Source organism: Somniosus microcephalus, chromosome 13 (assembly GCF_052327205.1).
Source record: "Somniosus microcephalus isolate GS21.2 chromosome 13, FLI_Smic_1.0, whole genome shotgun sequence".
NCBI lineage: Eukaryota > Metazoa > Chordata > Chondrichthyes > Squaliformes > Somniosidae > Somniosus > Somniosus microcephalus.
In genome coordinates this window covers 78,529,605-78,552,667 of record NC_140999.1, presented here as the reverse complement: position 1 = coordinate 78,552,667, position 23,063 = coordinate 78,529,605, and positions in this window count along the sequence as shown.

Below are 23,063 nucleotides of genomic sequence, written 5' to 3'. Positions count from 1 at the left end.
GGAAGCTCGGCGGCCTTCTCCCCAGAGGGGGGATGCGTCGGAGGGGAGTCCAATTGCTGGGCCCAGCGGCCTCCAGCAACGCAGGAAGGGTCGGCCAGCTCGGCGGCCTTCTCCCCAGAGGGAGAGTCCGGCCTCCAGTCAGGAGATGCTCTTCGCCGGGATCAGTGGTGCCGTCCAGTCACTGGCTGCTCTGATGCGGTCAGTGAACAGGTCAACACGGGCACTCACTGCTGCCACACTCGCTGTGTCAGCCAGGCATCGCCAGGGCACCCGGCGCGCTGCAGCAGCACAGCGGTCTGTCCCTCGGCAGATTGGTGCACATGCTGCAGTGCTGGCCCGGGCGAGTGCCAGTATCTCAGGCGACCAGCGAGCGCCTGCCATCCGCCAGCTTGCCGCCATTCCTCCAGCCGCCACTGCCACTCCCCCAGTGGAGCTGCCAGGAACTGCTGCAGCGACTGATGCTGGCCAGCCACAGCTGCAGCAATCAACAGCCGCCCGCTCGACGGCCAGACCTCGACTAGGCCGACCCCCAAGGGCATCTGCCGTCACGACATGTGCCCCTCAGGAGCCTGCCCCCAGCCTTGCAGCAGCCAATGGCCTTACTTTGAGGCGGAGCAGCAGGGCGGGCAGGGGCCACCCAAAGATGGCCAAGGCATCGCCCTAGCGGGCCAAATAGTCGAATGTGTGGCCATTTGTGTTTGTTTCTTGAGGCCGAGGATTGGGTGTTTGTTTTTTGAAGGCCGATGATGTGATGTTTGTTTTGGACGAAGGCCGAGAATGACGGCCATTTTAGTTGCCCTATTTTGTTAATCCTCTCCAGGTTGTGGGAGCGAGTAATGTGTTTGAGTGTTTTTTGGGGGTTTCGTCTGTTTTTGTTTTTCATGTGGGAAGGGCCCAGAGTTTGTACAATAAAGCATTTTATTTATTCACATTGTCCATGTTTGATCTTTGAAGTGTTTGTTGCCTTAACTGGCTGAGGGCTTGCGGAGCGGCTGCAATCATGTTCTATCATTGGCACAAGCCATTCCCTGACAGGGGGCCTAGAAGTGACGTTCAATAAGCCGCCGACGGGCGGCCCTTGGACCTTGTGCGTCCCTCCTGGGCTGGTACTCCTCGTCATCGTCGTCCTCATGCTCCTCCTGCTCCTCCTCCTGAGGTGGTGGTCCAATGTGAGGTGGCAGTGCCTGAGTCCTGCGGATAGCCAGGTTGTGCAGCATGCAGCAAACGATGACGAATTGGGAGACTCGATCCTGCGAATACTGGAGGGCTCCCCCGGAGCGATCGAGACAGCGGAACCGTTGCTTGAGCACGCCGATTGTTTGTTCTATGAGGTTCCTCGTCGCTTGATGGCTCTCGTTGTATGCCTCTTCAGCAGGGGTCGTGGGCGCGCGGAGCGGGGTCATGAGCCAGCTACACAAAGGATAGCCATTGTCCCCGATAAGCCATCCTCTTGGGGGAGGCTGTGCCTGGAACATGTCAGCCACAGTTGTCTGTCGCAGGATAAAGGCATCGTGGCTGCTGCCTGGAAAGCGGGCATTGACAGCTAGGATGCGCTGCCTGTGGTCACACACCAGCTGTACATTGAGGGAATGGTAGCCCTTCCGGTTGCGGTAATCCTCGGCATGCTCAAGAGGTGCCCGCAAAGCCACATGCGTGCAGTCAATGGCGCCCTGCACCATGGGGAAGCCCGCTATTCTTGCAAACCCCACTGCACGCTGCTGCTGCTTGTCCAGGGTCATGGGGAAGGAGATGAATTGATGTCTCCTTCTGAAAAGGGCTTCGGTCACCTGGCGGATGCAGCAATGCACGGCGAACTGGGAGATGTTAGCGATGTCCCCAGTAGCGGATTGGAAGGAGCCGGAGGCATAGAAGTTGAGAGCCACCGTCACCTTCACTGCCACCGACAGAGACGTCCTGCGCATCAGCTGTGGCTGCAGATCTCTCTGAAGCAGCCGGCAGATGTCTGCAACCACCTCCTTTCGGAATCGCAGCCTCCTAACACACATCGCGGCAGACATGGTCAGATAGGAGGTCTGCTGGCGGTATACCCTGCGTGGGTAAGGCCTCAGTTGGCAACGCCTGTTGCCCCCTCTGCATCTAGCCAGGGCTGCCACTCTCTCACGGCGTCTGTAAGCCCTTCTGGCATAAGGCTGAAATTCAGCGTTGCCACCCAATGCAGCCCCCATTATATGCTGGCAAACACTGAGCTCTGAATGAAGGCAAAGATAATTGGTAAGCTCTGGCCTGAGCCAAAAATACCTGTCCAAGTGTTGGTCCAAACCAGTAAACTCTCCTCCTTGGTCTCTGTCCAAAAAACCGTTGCACAAGAGTGAATGCTGCAAAATGGCTGGCCTTTATACTGCTGGGTAAGTGCCCTTTAATTTGCGCTCCCCGCGGCCCGGCTGGCCTGTGTACCGTTCCACTTCACAGTCGCTCGGGCCGCCCGGCGCACAATGGGCCGGCGCGAGTGAAGTTCCGGTTTGGGGCGCACAAAGGGCGTTGCACTATTAAATGACGTCATGATCTGCGCGCGCAGCAGGGCGCGCGCTAAGACTTTGCGCCGGCGCTAAATGTGTCCTGAAGTTGGGGAGAGGCGCAGATCGCGCTGCGCCCGGGCAATAAGCGCCTAGCGCTCGAGATCTACTCCTCCTAAGGCGCTAACGGCTGGCGCGCCCAACTGAATTTCTAGGCCAATATCTCTATTTATGAAACCCAAGATCCCATATGCTTTGTTAACCACTCTCTCAATATGTCCTGCCACCTTCAGGGACCTATGCACATTAACTCCCAGGTCCCTCTGACCCTGCACACTCTTTAAAACTGTGCCATTAAGTGTATATTGCCTCTCCCTGTTCCTTCTGCCAAAATGCGTCACCTCACACTTCTCTGTATTAAATTCCATCTGTCACTTGTCTGCCCATTCTGCTAGCCTTTCTATGTCCTGTTGCAGTTGATTGGTATCATCATCACTGTTTGCCACACCCCCAAGTTTGGTGTCATCGGCAAATTTAGAAATTCTACTCTGTATTCCAATATCCAGGTCATTTATATATATCAAAAAAAGCTGTGGCCCCAGCACTGACCCTTGGGGAACACCACTGACTACCATCCTCCAGTCTGAAAAACAGCCATTTACCACAATAACAACAGAAAATGCTGGAAAAACTCAGCAGGTCAGGCAACATCCGTGGAGAGAAATTTGAGTTGACGTTTCGGGTCGAAACCCTTTTTCAAAGCTGGAAAGAAAATGTTTTCTGTCCTTAAGCCAATTCCTTATCCAAGCTGCCACTGACCCACCATGAGCCTCAATTTTGTTAACCAGCCTTCTATGTGGTACATTGTGTAGGATTCTCAAAATTTACAGATCCCCCATTACGAAAGAAAAACCATATTAAAGTGATTTTGGACCCTTGCTAAAAACTACAGGAGGATAAAAGGCATGTTGGGCCTAGCCAGGAGATTCAAGGTCAAAAACCAGACTTGGCATTTTAAAAGGACGTGTTCAGGCATGTTTGGGAAACAGGCTGCAACAAAGAATTTGGGATCTACCTATGCAGCAGACAGTTTGAGTATTCGAGGTAATCAAACTGTCTGAGGAAATTCAAAAGCTTGAGGACAATTCACTACAATTAGATAAGAGCTCAACAGCCCATGGAACCACCCCGAAACCACTTTAAACAACTTAATCAGATTTGGTGGTCCCAATTAGTATAATTGAAAGCCTGTTTTCTAAAGACAGAGAAGTCAAGAAGTTGGAAAGACTCGTTAGGAAGGTTTCAGCAGAACAGTTCAAACAGTTGAAAACAGTTCAGCAAGTTGGGAGTTCAAGAAGTACAGAGAGTTCCAAGTTTGAGTTCAGGACTCACTTCATCAAAAAATTCAATTAGATTAGTCAAACATGATCTGCCTTTTACAAATCTATGTTGGCTCTCCTTAATTAGCTTAAACCTCTCCAAGTGCCTGTTAATTTTTTCCTTGATTATTGTTTCTAAAACTTTACCCATCACTGATGTTAAACTGACCAGCCTGCAGTTACTAGGATTGTCCTTACACCCTTTCTTGAACAATGGTGTCACATTTGCCACTTTCCAATCCTCGGGCACCTGCCCCGCATCTAGGGAAGATTGTAAAATTATGGCAAGCCCTTCCGCTATCTCCTCCCCCAATTCCCATAGCAACCTGGGATGCAATCCATCTGGACTAGGCGACTTGTCCACTCTAAGCATACCCAGCCTTTCTAGTACATCCTGTCTATCAATTTTCACCCCTTCCATTGCTTCTACCTTTTCCACTTCTACCGATATTTTGTCAGCATCCACCTCTGTAGTGTATGTACCTTTAAGGGGAGAACTACTTTTTACAGCTCCTGTATACTGTAGTACCGGCAGTGACCACACCTGTATATAAACCCTGAATAGGGATCTGTACAATTAGTTTTAGAGTAACCCTCATCCAGTAAACACCTGTTGATTGTTCCCTGCAGTCTCTTGTCTAATTATTGAAGGACACACAACATCAAGATACACGGATCTAACATTGGCGACGAGAAGATTCAAACCTACCTGCAACTCTGCATCACCTCCCAGGGATTCGCTCCTGGAGAACAGTGAAAGAAGAAGGCCGAGTCCAGAAGTACGGACCATCCAGCGGAGACTTGAGCATCGCAGGGGAGGCTGTTGAGAGCTGGGCTTCGTTCTCCAGTCACGGTGGTCCAGCGAAATGGGCTGGCAACAGGTATGGCGCAGACCCTTCCCGGACAGCGGCGGCTAGAGCCGACCGACGGCACAGAAAAAGGCCGAGCAGCGTCGACGGGAGAAGAGAGAGGGTAGAGCGCACAGGGCGCAGCCGGTGTTCAAGACCAAGCGGCGTCGACGGGAGAAGAGAGAGGGTAAAGCGCACAGGGCACAGCCGGTGTTCAGGACCGAGCGGCGTCAACGAGAGAGAGCAGAGCGTAGCCGGTGTTCAAGGGCCGAGCAGCGTCAACGAGAGAGAGAGGCGCGCAGGAAAACGCGCAGAGCGCAGCCGGTGTTCAAGGGCCGAGCAGCGTCAGCGGGGAAGAAATGAAAGCGCGGGAGACGCCATTTGAGCCGCAGCAGAGAAGAAGGGAGAGCGCGGGAGACGCCATTTTGAGCCGCAGCGGAGAAGAAGGGAGAGCGCGGGAGATGCAATTTTGAGCCACAGCAGAGAAGAAGGGAGAGCGCATGAAGAAAGGAAAGCGAGGGAGACGCCATTTGAGCCGCAGCGGAGAAGAAGGGAGTGCGCGGGAGACGCCATTTTGAGCCACAGCGGAGAAGAAGGGAGAGCGCGGGAGATGCCATTTTGAGCCAGTCTAACCACACCCAGGGATGCCGAAGAGTGGCAGTGTCACAGCGTTCGACAATGAAGTCGAAGATTGGACGACATATGTCGAACGCATAGAAGTGTACTGCAAGGTGATGAAGTGCCAGATGACAGGAAAGCACTGGTATTGTTGAATTCAATGGGTGCAAAAACATATGGCTTACTGCGAAACCTAGTAACTCCAGAGAAGCCAGTGGAAAAGGATTTTGAAAACATAGTGTCAATCCTACAGGACCAGTTAAACCCCACGCCGCTGCTGATAGCAGAAAGATTTAAGTTTCACAAAAGGAACCAGCATAAAGATGAAAGTAATGCTGAGTATTTAACGGAACTGCGCAAGCTATCGAAACACTGCCAGTTTGGAACGGGACTAACAGGCACTTTAAGGGACAAGTTTGTGTGTGGGCTTCAAAGTGAAGGAACCCAGAAACGGCTTCTATCAGAAAAGGATCTTACGCTGGACAAGGCTTTCAGCATGGCAGTATCACACGAAGCAGCCGCACGGGGCGCTGCAGAGATACAACGGAGACCGCAAGAATATGGCACAAATGAAATGTCATACGGAACAGTGAAGTGCTATCGCTGCGGCAGAACAACACACGACCATAATGATTGCTGGTTCAAAGACAAAGTGTGCAGACAGTGTGGAAAAGTAGGACACATAGCAAGAGTCTGCAGGTCGGGAAAGAAAACCAGCAGCAAGAAATCTCCACAGGCGAAGTACAAGAAGGTACATAAGGTGACGGAGAGTAGTTCAGACGAACAGAAAAGTGATACAGACTCCGGAAGCAAGGAGCTGGGTTGTCTGAAGCTACACAATGTGATCAAAAGGGAGGATCACCAAACTATCTGGGTCACGCTCAAGATAGCCGGAGTCCAAGTGAAAATGGAATTGGACACAGGATCAGCCCTAACAGTCATAAACCGAAGGGAATACAAGCGGCTCTTCTCACATATACCCTTGAGAGATACAGAGATTGTCTTGAAGACGTACACGGGGCAAAAAGTCTACCCCAAAGGAAAAATAAGGGTGAACGTTATATATAACGGCAAGGAAACACCAAAAATGGACCTATATGTATTGCCAGATGGAGGACCACCACTACTAGGACGTGAATGGATCCGGAAGATACAGCTAGATTGGCATTCCATACAAGCACTGACTGTAGATGCCAAAAAGGATGACGACGTCACACCTGGACGACTGTCAAAAATTCTAACTGACGCACAAGAAGTGTTCCAGGAGGGACTCAGAACACTAAAAGGCATAACAGCGATGATCAAAATAGAGGAAAATGCAAGCCCAAAGTTTTTTAAGGCCAGACCGGTGCCTTATGCGATCCGCCCAGCCGTCGAAGCAGAGCTGGAAGGTTTGGAACGTTCAGGAGTACTGTCCAAAGTGGACTGGAGCGAGTGGGCTACACCCATCGTTCCTGTAATGAAGAGGTCGTTGAGTAATACGCCTGGGGAACCAAAGAAGGTTCGCATCTGTGGGTACTTTAAGGTGACAGTGAACCCAGTCCTTCACACGGTACAATATCCGCTTCCGCGGATTGAAGATATTTTCGCCTCACTATCTGGAGGGAAATGCTTCACGAAGATTGATCTGGCCCAGGCGTACCTGCAAATGGAGGTAGAAGAAGCCTCGAAACAGTACCTCACGATCAACACTCATAAAGGTCTCTACCAATATAACCGGCTGGTGTTCGGGGTAGCATCAGCTCCGGCTATTTGGTAAAGGGCAATGGATCAAGTCCTGCAAGGGATTCCAGGGACCCAGTGTTATTTGGACGACATCCTGGTCACGGGCGAAAAAGACAGTGATCCCCTCGCCAACCTGGAGCAGGTGCTCACTAGATTGAAGAAAAATGGGCTCCGAGCTAATCGCCACAAATGCAAGTTTTTCCAGAAGCAGATCTCGTATTGTGGCCACGTTATTGATGAAGAGGGGTTACATAAGTCCCCTGAAAAGATTGAGGCAGTAGTCAAGGCCCCAGCACCGGAAAATGTGTCACAACTGAGGTCGTTCCTCAGGCTGGTGAACTACTACCATAAGTTCTTGCCAAATTTATCTACAGTACTACACCCACTGAACACCCTACTGCAAACGGGGGTACCATGGAAGTGGAATGATGAATGTAAACGAGCTTTCCAGAAGTGCAAAGAATTGATCACATCAAAAGAGGTGTTGGCTCATTTCAACCCAGCACTACCAATTCGGTTGGCGTGTGATGCATCACCCTATGGCATTGGAGCGGTGCTGTTGCACAAATTCCCGGACGGCTCGGAGAGGCCAGTAGCCTTTGCGTCTCGGTCACTAACCTCAGCCGAGCGTAACTACACCCAGATTGACAGGGAGGCCCTCAGCCTAGTGTGGGGGAGTGAAAAAGTTCAACCACTATCTGCACGGGCAGAAGTTCACCTTGCTGACTGACCACCAATCACTTGTCTCCATCTTTAATCCAAAGAAGGGCGTTCCGGTGATGACTGCGCAACGGCTACAAAGATGGTCCCTTTTTCTAGGGGCGAACCAATATGAAATCGAGTATAAGGGCACGAAACAGCATGGAAACGCTGATGGGCTATCACGCCTGCCACTGCCTACTGCGGAGGAAGCACCAGCAGTGGACCCTTTCGAAATATTTTATTCGACTATAATTGAACGCTTGCCAGTAACTAACGCTGATATAGAGAAGGAGACCCGAAATGACCCGACACTGTCTCGGGTATATGACTTGACGGTGAAGGGATGGCCAACACATGGCGACTCACTGTGGCCAGCATTCTCATCCAGAAGAGAACAGCTGTCAGTATGCCAAGGGACCTTGATGTGTGGATCCCGAGTGGTAATTCCACCCAAGTTAAGGGAGAGAGTGCTCAATGAGCTTCACGAAGACCATCTGGGAGGGGTGAAAATGAAAAGCCTTGCTAGGGCTTATGTGTGGTGGCTGGGGATCGATCAGCAAATCGAGGACCTGACAAAGAGCTGCTCAGGATGCTAGAAGGTCCAAAATGCACCACCACATGCCCCTCTACACCCATGGGAGTGGCCCTCATCTCCATGGCAACGGGTGCATATTGATTTTGCTGGTCCATTCATGGACTCAATGTTTTTAATAGCCGTGGATGCGCACTCGAAATGGCCTGAGGTGATCAAAATGTCCTCCACCACCACGGAGAAAACTATTGCAGTCCTACGGACCATATTTGCCAGGAACGGCTTGCCAGAGCAGATTTGCTCTGATAACGGACCACAGTTTGTGTCTGAAGAGTTTCGAAGATTTATGAAAAGGAATGGGGTATGGCATTACACATCCGCCCCGTATCATCCAGCCACAAATGGATTGGCTGAGAGGTTCGTACAAACCTTTAAAAAAGCAGTAAGGGCCATGTGCGATGACGACATTCCGCTGCAGCATAAGGTGGACAATTTCCTGTTAGCCTACAGAAATGCGACACATGCAGTCACCAACCATACCCCGGCCATGATGTTCTTTAACCGAAGGTTGAGATCTCATCTGGATTTGCTCAGACCAAATGTACGAAGAGATGTTGAGAATAAGCAAATCCAGCACATTAATGAGAAGCCGACAAGGAGCTTCAATGTAGGGCAACCAGTCTTGGCCCGCGACTACCGAACAGAGAAATGGCAACCAGGAACGATATGCACACGGCAGGGGCCACTAATGTACACAGTGGGTGTTGGGGAGAACAGTGTGAGACACCATGTTAGAGTCGTTGACCAGATCCTAGAGTCACAGGAACGAGTCAACCCCATGTCTCGCGTACCTGGCGATGAACCCAACATACAGGTAGCATCTACCCCAGAAACAGTAGCATCGGAAGCTGATGAACCAACCGACAACAGGGGGCCAGAATCGCCTCCGCACCAAGAGCAAGACACTCAGGAAAGGCGCTATCCAGAAAGGATCAGGAAGCCGCCCCAAAGACTGAATTTATAAATAGACTATTTTCAGTTAATGTTGCATGTTAAAAGTGTTAATTGTAATTAGTTGATAATTGTTAAATGAATGTTATGGTACTGTTAATCTAAAAGGGGAGGAATTGTAGTGTATGTACCTTTAAGGGGAGAACTGCTTTTTACAGCTCCTGTATACTGTAGTACCGGCAGTGACCACACCTGTATATAAACCCTGAGTAGGGATCTGTGCAGTTAATTTTAGAGTAACCCTCATCCAGTAAACACCTGTTGATTGTTCCCTGCAGTCTCTTGTCTAATTATTGAAGGACACACAACATCAAGATACACGGATCTAACAACCTCCTTAGTAAACACCGTTACAAAGTACACATTGAGTATTCTAGCCTTGCCCTGCGCCTCTAATGTAGGGTGCTTTTGCATGCCCCGTGTTTCTATGACTCTCCCTTGAGTCGACCCGTGCCACAAAAACTCCCCGGTTTGGGTTGTTTCCCTTGGATGGCAGGAGATTTTGCCAATAGTCCCTGCCCAGCCCGTCGATTAGCAGGTAATCCCACACAGAGAGAGAGACCAAGGCTAGGTAGTTCTTCTCCTATGCCCAGTGTGCAGCATCCCCAGTGGGATTACTGTTTAACCCGGCCATGACCGGATGCCACTTGGTTGGTCTTCCGAATTATACCACGAACCACAAGCCCCACTGATGTGCCTCAATGAATCTGAGACTCAATGTTAACGGAGCAAAGTAAGGCTTTTATTAACTCAGAAAGTAATACACAGTGGAGAAGTGTCTCTCGTCCAGAGATCTGCTGTACTGCCTGTGAGACACGCTGGGGCCTGCTTAAGTAGGGGCCAGGTATGGGCGGAGCCCTACACACAATACAATACAGGTAAGGAAATGAAACTGAAACTAAACTCCCCTGCTTGCCACAGTCACAGGCACAATCAAACACAGAGAATACAGAGTGCCTGATGAATGGCATATTTCATCACATTCACCCCTTCTACAGATTTAGTCTGTTCGGGGGTTTGATAGTCCTCTGTGACCGACGTAGCTGTTGTGGTGCCGCGGGTGTCGGCTGGGTGTCCCCGGTGGCCTCCTGGGTCTCTGCCGGGGGTGCCGCCAGGGTTGTTGAAGGGGTAGTTGGTGGGGGCACCGTTGGTCGATGTTCTTCCGGGGGCGATGAAAGGATAGTGGGTGGGTAAGAGTTGCTGTGATCGTTGTTGCTGTTGTTGTCGTGGTTGTTGTCATTACCGGCTGGGGCGACGTCTTTTATGGACACGGTGTCCTCCCTTCCGTCGGCGTGCCGGACATACGCGTATTGGGGGTTGGCATGGAGTAGGTGCACTGACTCCACGAGATGGTCCGTCTTGTGGCCCCTCACATGCCTTCGTACAAGTACCGGACCTGGGGTGGAGAGCCATGACGGCATGGATACGCCTGAGGTGGATTTCCGGGGAAAGACAAACATCCGTTCATGAGGCGTGGCATTAGTGGCAGTACACAATAGCGACCGTATCGAATGGGGCACATCTGGGAGGACTTCCTGCCAGCGGGAGATAGGGAGGCCCTTGGTCCTTAGAGCTAGAGTGACTGCTTTCCATACTGTCCCGTTCTCTCGCTCCACCTGGCCGTTACCCTGGGGGTTGTAGCTGGTGGTACGGCTCGTGGCGATCCCCCTGGACAGCATGTACTGGCGTAGCTCTTCACTCATGAAGGACGCCCCCCTATCCGTATGGATGTAGCTCGGCATACCGAACAGGCAGAACAGGCTGTTGAGGCATTTAATGACCGTGGCGCTGGTCATGTCTGGGCAGGGGAAGGCGAATGGGAAACGGGAGTATTTGTCCACAATGTTCAGGAAGTAAACATTGCGGTCGACTGACGGGAGGGGGCACTTGAAATCTAAGCTGAGCCGCTCAAAGGGCCGTGTAGCTTTGATTAAGTGGGCTCTATCTGGGCGGTAGAACCAAGGCTTGCACTCAGCGCAAGTGTGACAGTTCCTGGTCAGAGACCAAACTTCCTCAATTGAGTAGGGTAAGTTGCGGGACTTTATGAAGTGGAACAGCCGTGTGACCCCTGGGTGGCAGAGGTCGTTGTGGCGGGTCTGTAGCCGATCCCCGGTGGCGCTGGCACACATCCCTCGTGAGAGGGCATCGGGGGATTCGTTAAGGGCCCCTGGCCGGTAAATGATGTCATACTCAAAGGTGGAGAGCTCGATCCGCCACCTGAGAATCTTATCATTTTTAATCTTCCCCTTCTGTTTATTATTAAACATAAACGCTACCGACCGCTGGTCGGTAAGTAGGGTGAAGCGTTTGCCGGCTAGGTAGTGGCGCCAGTGGCGCACTGCCTCCACGATGGCTTGGGCCTCCTTTTCCACGGAGGAGTGTCTGATCTCGGGCCCTTGGAGGGTCCTTGAGAAGAAAGCTACGGGCCGCCCCGCCTGGTTGAGAGTGGCCGCCAAGGCAAAGTCAGACGCATCACTTTCCACTTGAAAGGGAGTGTTCTCGTCCACTGCCTGTAGCGTGGCCCGTTCAATATCCCACTTAATGCTTTTGAAGGCGGCGTGGGCCTCAGCAGAGAGCGGAAAAGAGGATGCTTTCAAGAGGGGGCGGGCTTTGTCGGAGTAGTTGGGGACCCATTGGGCATAATAAGAAAATAACCCCAGGCACCTTTTCAGGGCTTTGGGAGTGTTGGGCAGGGGGAGCTCCCGTAGGGGGCGCAATCGGTCGGGGTCTGGTCCGATTTCCCCATTCTCCACCACGCTGCCTAGTATGCAGAGGCGCGTGGTGTTGAAAACGCACTTGTCCTCGTTGTAAGTGAGGTTGAGTTTTTGTGCGGTTTTCAGGACCCTCTCGAGGTTCGAGTCATGATCCTGCTGGTTGTGACCGCAGATGGTGGCGTTGTCGAGGTAGGGGAAGGTTGCCTGCAAGTGGTGGTCATCGACCATGCGGTCCATCTCCCTCTGGAAGACCGAGACCCCATTCGTCACCCCAAAGGGGACTCTGAGGAATTGGTAGAGGCGTCCGTTCGCCTCGAAGGCGTTGTACGGGCGGTCCTCTGGTCTGATAGGGAGCTGGTGGTACGCTGACTTGAGGTCGATGGTGGAGAACACCCGGTATTGGGCAATTTGGTTCACCATTTCTGATATGCGGGGTAGCGGGTAGGCGTCTAGTTGGGTGTACATATTGATCATTTGGCTATAGTCGATCACCATCCGTTTCTTCTCGCTACCCCTCACCACCACCACTTGGGCGTGCCACGGGCTGTTGCTGCGTTCAATAACGCGCTCCCTCAGCAGCCTGTCCACCTCGGTCGCGATAAACCGCCTGTCCTCCCAGCTGTACCTCCTGCTTTTGGTCGCTATTGGCCGGCAGTTGGGAGTAAGGTTCGCGAATAGCGAAGGCGGCTTTACCTTCAGGGTAGCCAGACCGCACACTGTGAGGGGCGGCCGGGACCCACCGTAATTGAGCGTGATGCTTTGGTGGTGGCACTGGAAATCCAGGCCCAAGATCACGCTCGCACATAGACTCTTCATGATTAGTAATTTAAAATTATCGTATACAGTTCCGTTAACGGACAATTGTACCGCGCAGTAACCCATAATGGTCGATGTCTGGGTTTTATCAGCCATAGAGATGGTGCCCCGAGCAGGGACCACCGTTAGAGAGAGTTGTTGTGCTAGTTCAGGGTGGATAAAACTCTCCGTGCTTCCACTGTCAATTAAACATTTAACCCCGCACCCGTTTACCTCGATGTCCACCATTGATTTGGATAGCTGGTGCGGTCTGGTCTGGTCCACTGTGACCGATGCCACTGTAGGGCCCTGATTGAGACAAGATGGCGTCCACGCTGTCTGCTCACAAGATGGCGGACCCCACGAGGTCGGGCAAGATGGCGTCCAAGATGGCCGCTCCCACGGCGCACACGCGGCGGTGGCGGGTTTTCCAGCGGGGTTCCCTCTGCACACCTTCCCGAAGTGCCCCTTCATACCGCACTTAAAGCAGGTGGTGCCTTTTGCCGGGCACAGGTTTCTGGTGTGCTTTGGCTGCCCGCAGAAGTAGCAGTTGGGGCCCCGACGCGTCGCGGCTGTCGTAGGGCTTCTGGGGGGAGAGCGGGGCCCTGACGGTGTCGGGCTGCCGGGCGGGGAAGATGCCTTCTAAGATGGCGGCGCCCTTGGTGCACACGTGGCGGCGTGGGTGGCGCGGGCTGAAGAGTAGGCGTCCGAGTTTCTCTGGGCCACATCCAGGGATCGCGCTGTGTCCACAGCCTGTTTCAGGTCCAATCCCGTTTTTTCCAGTAGTCTCTGCCGGATGTAAGTGGAGCTGAGGCCTGTAATAAAGGCATCACGAAAAAGCTCGTCAGTGTACACTGCGGCTTTTACATCTTGGCACTTGCAGTCTTTGCCAAGCGTTTTCAGGGTGACTAGGCACTCATCCAGCCATTCCCCAGGTCGCTGTGTGCGAGTAGCGAGCAGATGCCTAGCGTACACCTCGTTCGTAGGCTGCTGGTAATGCGCCTTTAGGATGTCGCAGGCGGCCGGGTACGTGTCGGCGTCTTGGATGAGGGGGTAAACCCGGTGGCTTACCCAATTCCGCAGGATTCCGAGTTTCATACTTTCAGCGTCCGTAGCGTCTGTGATGGCTGCGGAATTGTCCAGGAAGAATTCCATACACTTAAACCAGTGTCCGAATCGTGCCGATGTGTCCGAAGCATGCGGGTCCAAATCCAAACGTTCGGGTTTCAAGAGTTGATCCATTGCGTCGAAAATTGAGTTAATAAAATTGATGTGCCTCAATGAATCCAAGACTCAACGTTAACGGAGCAAAGCAAGGCTTTTATTAACTCAGAAAGTAATACACAGTGGAGAAGTGTCTCTCATCCAGAGATCTGCTGTACTGCCTTGTGAGACACGCTGGGGCCTGCTTAAGTAGGGGCCAGGTATGGGCGGAGCCCTACACACAATACAATACAGGTAAGGAAATGAAACTGAAACTAAACTCCCCTGCTTGCCACAGTCACAGGCACAATCAAACACAGAGAATACAGAGTGCCTGATGAATGGCATATTTCATCACACCCACAACCCCCAAGTTCGGACCCAAGGAGTTACTATGGATAGATTATAACTGATTCAGACAAAATGAAATGGTTCAGGTTGGTCAAAGATCGATTCCTTTAATTACACTCACAAAAATGTTAACCCCTACTCCTCTCGCTTACGGCAGAACGAGTAGGTGACCGTGGACACTAGCTTATAACTTTAGACTAAAATACTCACCCTGTTGGTTACGCCAAACCAACCCCTTCCCAGAAACTAAGCCTAGATAATGGAAAAACCCTTCTAACTAAACCCCTCTCCCGGTTTGGTCAGAACCCACACTTGGAAGCCTCCTCACACACGCACACCCGTGCTCCCGTGCTAGCCTGCGTCTTGGACACTTGCAGTTCCTCAGCAGCCAAACACGCGGGCGGTCCTGGAGATTTCTAGAGGTGTATGCTGGATATAATTACCAGTCCTTGTCATTGATTCACGCGGTCCTGGCTCCGTTCGACTCCAAAGACAAAACCATGCCTAACAGAGGCATGCGATGAGGCCTAGAGAGCTACGTTCAGGCGGTACAACGAGGATCTCACTTCGGGCGTTCCTGGAGAGTTGGTGGACATGTACTTACGTGGAGAACCCCCGTTACAGATGGTAGAGAAAAGCAGGCAAGCAACACCCAAAAAGCAAGCCAAAAAGCGAAGCCCTACATCCCTACAGGGGGCAGCACGGTGGCATAGTGGTTAGCACTGTTGCCTCACAGCGCCAGGGACCCGGGTTCGAATCCGGCCTCGGGCGACTGTCTGTGTGGAGTTTGTACATTCTCCCCGTGTTTGCGTGGGTTTCCTCCGGGTGCTCCGGTTTCCTCCCACAGTCCAAAGATGTGCGAGTTAGGTTGATTGGCTATGATAAATTGACCCTTAGTGTTAGGGGGATTAAATACGTGGGGTTACGGGGATAGGGTGGGATATGTGTTGGTGTAGGGGTTACAGGGATCGGGTGGGATATGTGTCGGTGCAGGCTCGATGGGCCGAAATGGCCTCTATCTGCACTGTGGGGTTTCTGTGATTCTGTGATCCCCAAATTACACCCTGTGCAATACACAAAACTAGCTGGGCAGTTCCTGGTTACCATGTTCGCAGAGATGTTAGTTGGTTTACCTGGTGATGTCTCTTGTCCTGGATTGGTCATCTTGAAGAAAACAATGTTAGGCTATTATTGTAGATGAGCAGTACTCGAAGACATCCCGGCTCCATGGACCAATGAGGTTTTCCCCAAATCTCACAAGTTCGAATATGAAAAGGCTCCTGCCTTTCATGACATCAGCGTTGAGACTGGTCCCATGGCAACCCAAAAGACAGACAGTTCCTGCTATCTTCACAGAAACCAACAGGCAGTCCCTTTTAAAGTCCAAAATTCCAAACTCCATTTTTAAAATGCAGCCCACGTGCATCTCCATTTTAAAAGTCCAAAAATCCTTGAAGCCCATGCACCCACTGATGTTGGCACCGGCCAAACCCTACACTAAGCATATATCACCTTCTTTGTCTCTAATAGGCCCCACCCCACCTCTTACTACCCGCTTACTGTTTACATGCCGGTAGAAGATTTTTGGGTTCCCTTTTTTGTTAACCGCCATTCTACTCTCATATTCTCTTTTCTAATCTTATTCTTCACTTTCCCTCTCAACTTATTGTATTTGGTCTGGGTCTCCCTTGAAGAATTCACCTAACATGCATCATACACCCTCTTTTTTTGTTTCATCATCTGCTCTATCTTCCTTGTCATTCAAGGACCCCTTGCTTTGGTTCCCTTACCCTTCCCTCTTGTTGGAATGTACCTAGCCTGTACATCTCCTCCTTAAAGATCACTCATTGTTCCGTTACAGTTTTTCCTGTCAATCTTTGATTCAATTTTACCCTGTCTAGATCCTTTCGCATCCCATTGAAGTTGGCCCTATTCCAGTTTAGAAGTTCCACTCTAGATTGTTCCTTGCTCCTCTCTATTGCTAATCTAAATTTTATGATACGATGATCACTCGTACCCAAGTGTTCTCCCACAGACATTTGGTCGACCTGGCCCACCTCATTCCCCAGCACCAGATCCAGTAATGCCTCCTTCTTAGTTTGGCCAAGAACATATTGGTCAAGGAAATTCTCCTGAACACATTTCAGAAATTCCTCCCCCTCCTTTCCCTTTACCCTAGCATTAACCCAATCGATATTTGTGTAATTAAAGTCCCCAATATCACCACTCTATAGCTCTTGCATATCTCTGCAATTTCCCTGCAGATTTGCTCCTCCACTCCCTCTTACTATTTGGAGGCCTATACAATACCCCCAATAGCGTGATCATACCCTTTTTGCTCCTCAACCCTAACCAAATGGATTCTGTCCTTGTCCCCTCAAGAACATCCTCCCTTTCCAACACTACAATGTCTTCCTTAATCAGCACTGCCACCCCACCTCCCTTTTTCTCTTCCCTATCTTTTCTGAACACCTTGTCCTCACTGTTTTTAAGCCACATTTTCGTTATTGCCACAACATCATATTGCCACACAGCTAATTCTGCTTGTAGCTCACCACCCTTATTCACCACACTTTGTGCGTTTACGTACATGCATTCTAAACCCATTTTTGATTTTTGCATAGTCTTTCTTAGTCTGCTCCTATCTAATATGGTATTACTACCGCCTCTAGTACTATCTTCTCTAGTACTATCCAACACACTCACTCTTTTATGCATCTTATTCTTCTTTTCTACTCCTATATGCTGGTGCCCATCCTCCTGCCAAGTTAGTTTAAACCCTCCCCAACAGCACTAACAAATTTCCCCATGAGAATATTGGTCCCTGGTCTGTTGAAGTGTAACCTGTCCGGCTTGTACAGGTCCATCCTTCCCCAGAAATGGTCCCAATGCCTCAGGAATCTAAATCCCTCCCTCCTGCACTATCTCTCCAGCCACACATTCATCTGTTCTATTCTCCTATTCTTGTACTCACTAGCACGTGGCACCGAGAGTTATCCGGAGATTACTACCTTTGAGGTCCTGCTTTTTAATCTCTCTCCTAGCTCCCTAAACTCTGCTTGCAGGACCTCATCCCTCTTTCTGCCTATGTCGTTGGTACCGATATGGGCCACGACCTCTGGCTGTTCACCCTCACCCCTCAGAGTGTCCTGCAGCCATTCAGTGACATCCTTGACCCTGGCACCAGGGAGGCATCCTAGAGTTAGGTCTATGCCTGTCTGCTCCCCTAACTATCGAATCCCCTACTACTATTGCTCTTCCACTCTTTTTCCTCCCCCCCTGTGCAGCTGAGCCACCTGTGGTGCCGTCGGCTTGACTCTGGCTGCTCCTTTAACCTCCAGGCCAGCTCATCCCGGTCTCAGCAGAGTGCAGTGACAAAGCGATACAAGGAAATTAATGAGATGTGCAACAAGGGAATAAGAAAAAAAATTGCATGGAATATCAAAGCTAACAGTGAAAGTTTTTATAAATATTTTTAAAGTACTAAAGGGAAATTTGGGCCCATTAAAGAGAGAAGCAGGTGAGACTATAATGGATAATAAGGAAATGGTAGAATTGTTAAATGAGGACATTGTATCCGTTTTCACAGTGGACGAAGGAGACAAAACACCAACGGCACAGGAGAACCTAAAAATAAATCAAGGGGAGGAACTTAGTGCAATTAATACAAGTTAAAAAAAATGGTAATGGAGAAAATAATGGGACTAAAGATAGGTAAGTCTCCAGGACCTGATGGTTTCCACCCCATGGATTAAAAGAAGTAGGTGAGAAAATTGTAGATGCTTTAGTCAGAATTTTCTAAACACTCTCTAGATTTGGGAATTTTGCCTTTGGATTGGAAAATTCCAAATTTCACTCCATTATTTAAGGAGGGAGGGAGGGAGGGAGGGAGGGAGGGAGAAACCAGGAAATTGCAGACTTATCAGTCTAACATCAGTTATGGGGAAGTTATTCGAACATATCATCAGAGACAAAGAGTGACTGAGCATTTGGACAAGTATCAGCTGATCAAAGAGAGTCAGCAAGAATTTTTAAATTTTTTATTTGTTTGTGGGATGTGGGCGTCACTGGCAAGGCCAGCATTTATTGCCCATCCCTAATTGCCCATGAGAAGGTGGTGGTAAACCGCTGCAGTCCGTGTGGTGAATGTACTCCCACAGTGCTGTTAGGTAGGGAGTTCTAGGATTTTGACCCAGCGACGATGAAGGATCGGTGATATACTTCTAAGTCAGGATGGTGTGTGACTTGGAGGGGAACTTGGAGGTGGTGGTGTTCCCATGCGCCTGCTGCCCTTGTCCTTCTAGGTGGAAGAGGTCGTGGGTTTGGGAGGTGCTGCTGAAGAAGCCTTGGTGAGTTGCTGCAGTGCATCTTGTAGATGGTACACACTGTAGCCACGGTACGCCGGTGGTGGAGGGAGTGAATGTTTAAGGTGGTGGATGGGGTGCCAATCAAGCGGGCTGCTTTGTCCTGGATGGTGTCGAGCTTCTTGAGTATTGTTGGAGCTGCGCTCATCCAGGCAAGTGGGGAGTATTCCATCACACTCCTTACTTGTGCCTTGTAGATGGTGGAAAGGCTTTGGGGAGTCAGGAGGTGAGACACTCTGCAGAATACCCAGCCTCTGACCTGCTCTTGTTGCCACAGTATTTATGAGGCTGGTCCAGTTTAGTTTCTGGTCAATGGTGACCCCCAGGATGATGATGGTGGGGGATTTGGCGATGGTAATGCTGTTGAATGTCAAGGGGAGGTGGTTAGACGCTCGCTTGTTGGACATAGTCATTGCCTGGCACTTCTGTGGCGCGAACGTTACCTGCCACTTATCAGCCCAAGCCTGAACTTTATCCAGGTCTTGTTGCATGCGGGCATGGACTGCTTCCTTATCTGAGGAGTTGTGAATGGCAGTCATCAGCGAACATTCCCATTTCTGACCTTCTGTTGGAGGGAAGGTCATTGATGAAGCAGCTGAAGATGGGCTGAGAACACTGCCCTGAGGAACACCTGCAGCGATGTCCTGGGGTTGCGATGATTGACCTTCAACCACTACAACTATCTTCCTTTGTGCTACGTATGACTCCAGCCAGTGGAGTGTTTTCCCCGATTCCTATTGACTTCAGTTACACTAGGGCTTCTTGATGCCACACTCGGTCAAATGCTGCCTTGATGTCAAGGGCAGTCACTCTCACCTCACCTCTGGAATTCAGCTCCTTTGTCCATGTTTGGACCAAGGCTGTAGTGAGGTCGGGAGCTGAGTGGTCTTGGCAGAACCCAAACTGGGCATCAGTGAGCAAGTTTTTGGTGAGTAAGTTCCGCTTGATAGCACTGTCGATAACACCTTCCATCACTTTGTTGATGATTGAGAGTAGACTGATGGGGTGCTAATTGGCTGGGTTGGATTTGTCCTGCTTTTTGTGGACAGAACATTCCTGGCAGTTTTCAACATTGTCGGATAGATGCCAGTGTTGTAGCTGTACTGGAACAGCTTGGCTAGAGGTGCGGCTAGTTCCGGAGCACCAGTCGGGGCCCATAGCCTTTGATGTATCCAGTGCGCCCAGCCATTTTTTGATATCATGTGGAGTGAATCGAATTGGCTGAAGACTGGCTTCTGTGATGGTGGGGACCTCAGGAGTAGGCCGATATGAATCATCCACTTGGCACTTCTGGCTGAAGATGGTTGCAAACGCTTCAGCCTTGTCTTTTGCACTCACGTGCTGGGCTCCACCATCATTGAGGATGGGGATATTGATGGAGCCTCCTCCTCCCGTTAGTTATTTAATGGTCCACCACCATACACAACTGGATGTGGTAGGACTGCAGAACTTTGATCTGATCCGTTGATTGTGGGATCTCTTAGACCTGTCTATAGCATGCTGCTTCCACTTTTTAGCATGCATGTAGTCCTGTGTTGCAGCTTCCCCAGGTTGGCACCTCATTTTTAGGTATGGCTGATGTTGCTCCTGGCATGCTCTTCTACACTCATTGTTGAACCAGGGTTGGTCCCCTGGCTTGATGGTAATGGTAGAGTGAGGAATATGCCGGGCCATGAGGTTACAGATTGTGGGGGAATACAATTCTGCTGCAGCTGATGGCCCACAGCGCCTCATGGATGCCCAGTTTTGAGCTGCTGGATTTGTTCTGAATCTATCCCAGTGTCCTAAGTGTGAAGATGGGACTTCGTCTCCACAATGACTGTGCGGTGGTCACTGCTACCAATGCTGTCATGGACAGATGCATCTGTGACAGGTAGATTGGTGAGGACGAGGTCAAGTAGGTTTTTCCCTTGTATTGGTTCTCTCACCACCTGCCGCAGGCCCAGACTGGCAGCTATGTCCTTCAGGACTTGGCCAGTATTGGTGCTACTGAGCCACTCTTGGTGATGGACATTGAAGTCCCCCACCCAGAGTACATTCTGTGCCCTTGCTATCCTCAGTGCTTCTTCCAAGTGGTGTTCAACATGGAGGAGTACTGATTCATCAGCTGAGGGAGGGCGGTAGGTGTTAATCAGCAGGAGGTTTCCTTGCCCATGCTTGACCTGAAGCATGGCATCCGGAGTCAATGTTGAGGACTCCCAGGGCCATTCCTTCCTGACTGTATACCACTGTGCCACCACCCCTGGTGGGTCTGTGCTGCCGATGGGATGGAGGAATCTGGGACATTGGCTGAAAGGTATGACTATATGTCAGGCTGTTGCTTGAGTAGTCTGTGGGACAGCTCTCCCAATTTTGGCACGAGTCCCCAGATGCCAGTTGGAGGACTTTGCAGGGTTGACTGGGCTGGGTGTGCCATTGCCGTTGCTGTAGCCGGTGCCGAGGTCAATGCCGGGTGGTCTGTCTGGTTTCATTCTTATCATTGTTTTTGTAGCAGTTTGTTACAACTGAGTGACTTTAGGCCATTTCAGAGGGCAGTTAAGAGTCAACCACATTGCTGTGAGTCTGGAGTCACATATAAGCCAGACCAGGTAAGGACGGCAGATTTCCTTTCCTAAAGGGCATCAGTGAACCAGATGGGTTTTTACGACAATCTGATAGTTTCATGACTGATACTAGCTTTTTATTCCAGATTTATTTAATTAACTGAATTTAAATTCCCCAGCTGCCGTGGTGGGATTTGAACTCATGTCTCTTGGATCATTAGTCCAGCCCCCTGGATTACTAGTCCAGTGACATTACCACTACGCTACCGATCCCTGGGGAACTGGACGCTGCCCCTCAGGAAGGATATATTGGCCTTGAAGGGGGAGCAGCGCAGCTTCACCAGAATGGTACCAGGGCTGAAAGGGTTCAATTATGAGGACAGGTTGCATAGACTGGGCTTGTACTCCTTTCAATAAACCTCTCTCATTAATCAGGCAAATCCCCCCGTTAATCAGAACCCCCACCCCATTGAAGAGGCAACCCTCCCTCCCTTGAGTTTCGAAGGTTGAGGCAATGTTCGCTTTAAGCTGCGTGGCTGAGCGGTCGCAGCGCTCTGGAACTCCCGGCTTTGAAATGGGAAGAAGCAGGCAGCGCGGTATTCTAATGGGCTGCGTTGCTCCTTAAAGGGGCATGCATAAAAAAATAAAGGGAGCGTTGATTGAGGGGGTGATCTAACTGAAGTGTTTAAAGTGATAAAAGGATTCAATCGGGTGGATGGAGAGAAACGATTTCCTCCGGTGGATGAGTCCAGAACAAGAGGGCGTAATCTTACAATTCGAGCCAGGCCATTCAGGGCAGAAATCAGGAAGCACCTCTTCCACACAAAGGTTGGTGAAAATCTGCAACTCCCTTCCCCAAATGGTTGTGGATCAATTGAAATTTTGAAGACTGGGATTGACAGTGTTGTTGGGTAAGGGTATCAGGGATATGGAGCAAAGGTGGGTAAATGGGGTTGAGACACAGATCAACCTTGATCTGATTGAATGGTGGAACAGGCTTGAGGGGCGAATGGCTTATTTCTTTTCCTATGTTTCCCCCCAATCTAATTGTCCCTCCAATGATCTCTAGCCATTCTCTTTCCCACTCCATCCTTTGCCTTTCCCATCCTGGAAGAACATTGATATCCTGGCAGTGACAGAGCCGGGCTCACCAATGTTGGAGTCCTGCCCCTAACTGAGGTCATCACACCATGGCCCTCACTCAAACCATCACTGTAGCTCTGTGGCACTCAGGGAGACCACCTTAGTCCTTCCCCCATTGCTTGGGATTCCTTTAGTTTGAGTGCTTGCAATTGCATTCCACCTCTCCCTGTCCAAGTCCCTCCACTCCGGCCCTCACCCCTCCCACAGTACTGATAGCCCACTGATCAAATTCACAAATGGTCACAGTCAATCTCTTCCACCTTTGACAATGGATCATGTGTCTCAGGGTCAGTGGGACACTGGGAATATGAAGGATTAACACACATCCTCCCACTCAGTATATGATCAGCATTTAACAGGGCTAAATGTTGCAGGACTGTGGAGATGGAGAGAATTTAAACAGAATCCGAGGTTCAGTCAAGGAATCACCTTCAAAGGTTGTAATCTCAGAATTGCTACCAGTGCCACGTGCTAGTCAGAGTAGAAATAGAAGGATACTTCAAATGAATACATGGCTAGAGGAATGGTGTTCTGGACTTATTACATGCAGATAGCACCCTCTAGTGGTAGTTATTGTATAGCAGTGTTAGTGTATAGCAGTATGTTATTTGACCTTCCTTCCTGTTTGACCTGGAAGTAGTATTCCAGGGAGTGTTCTGCT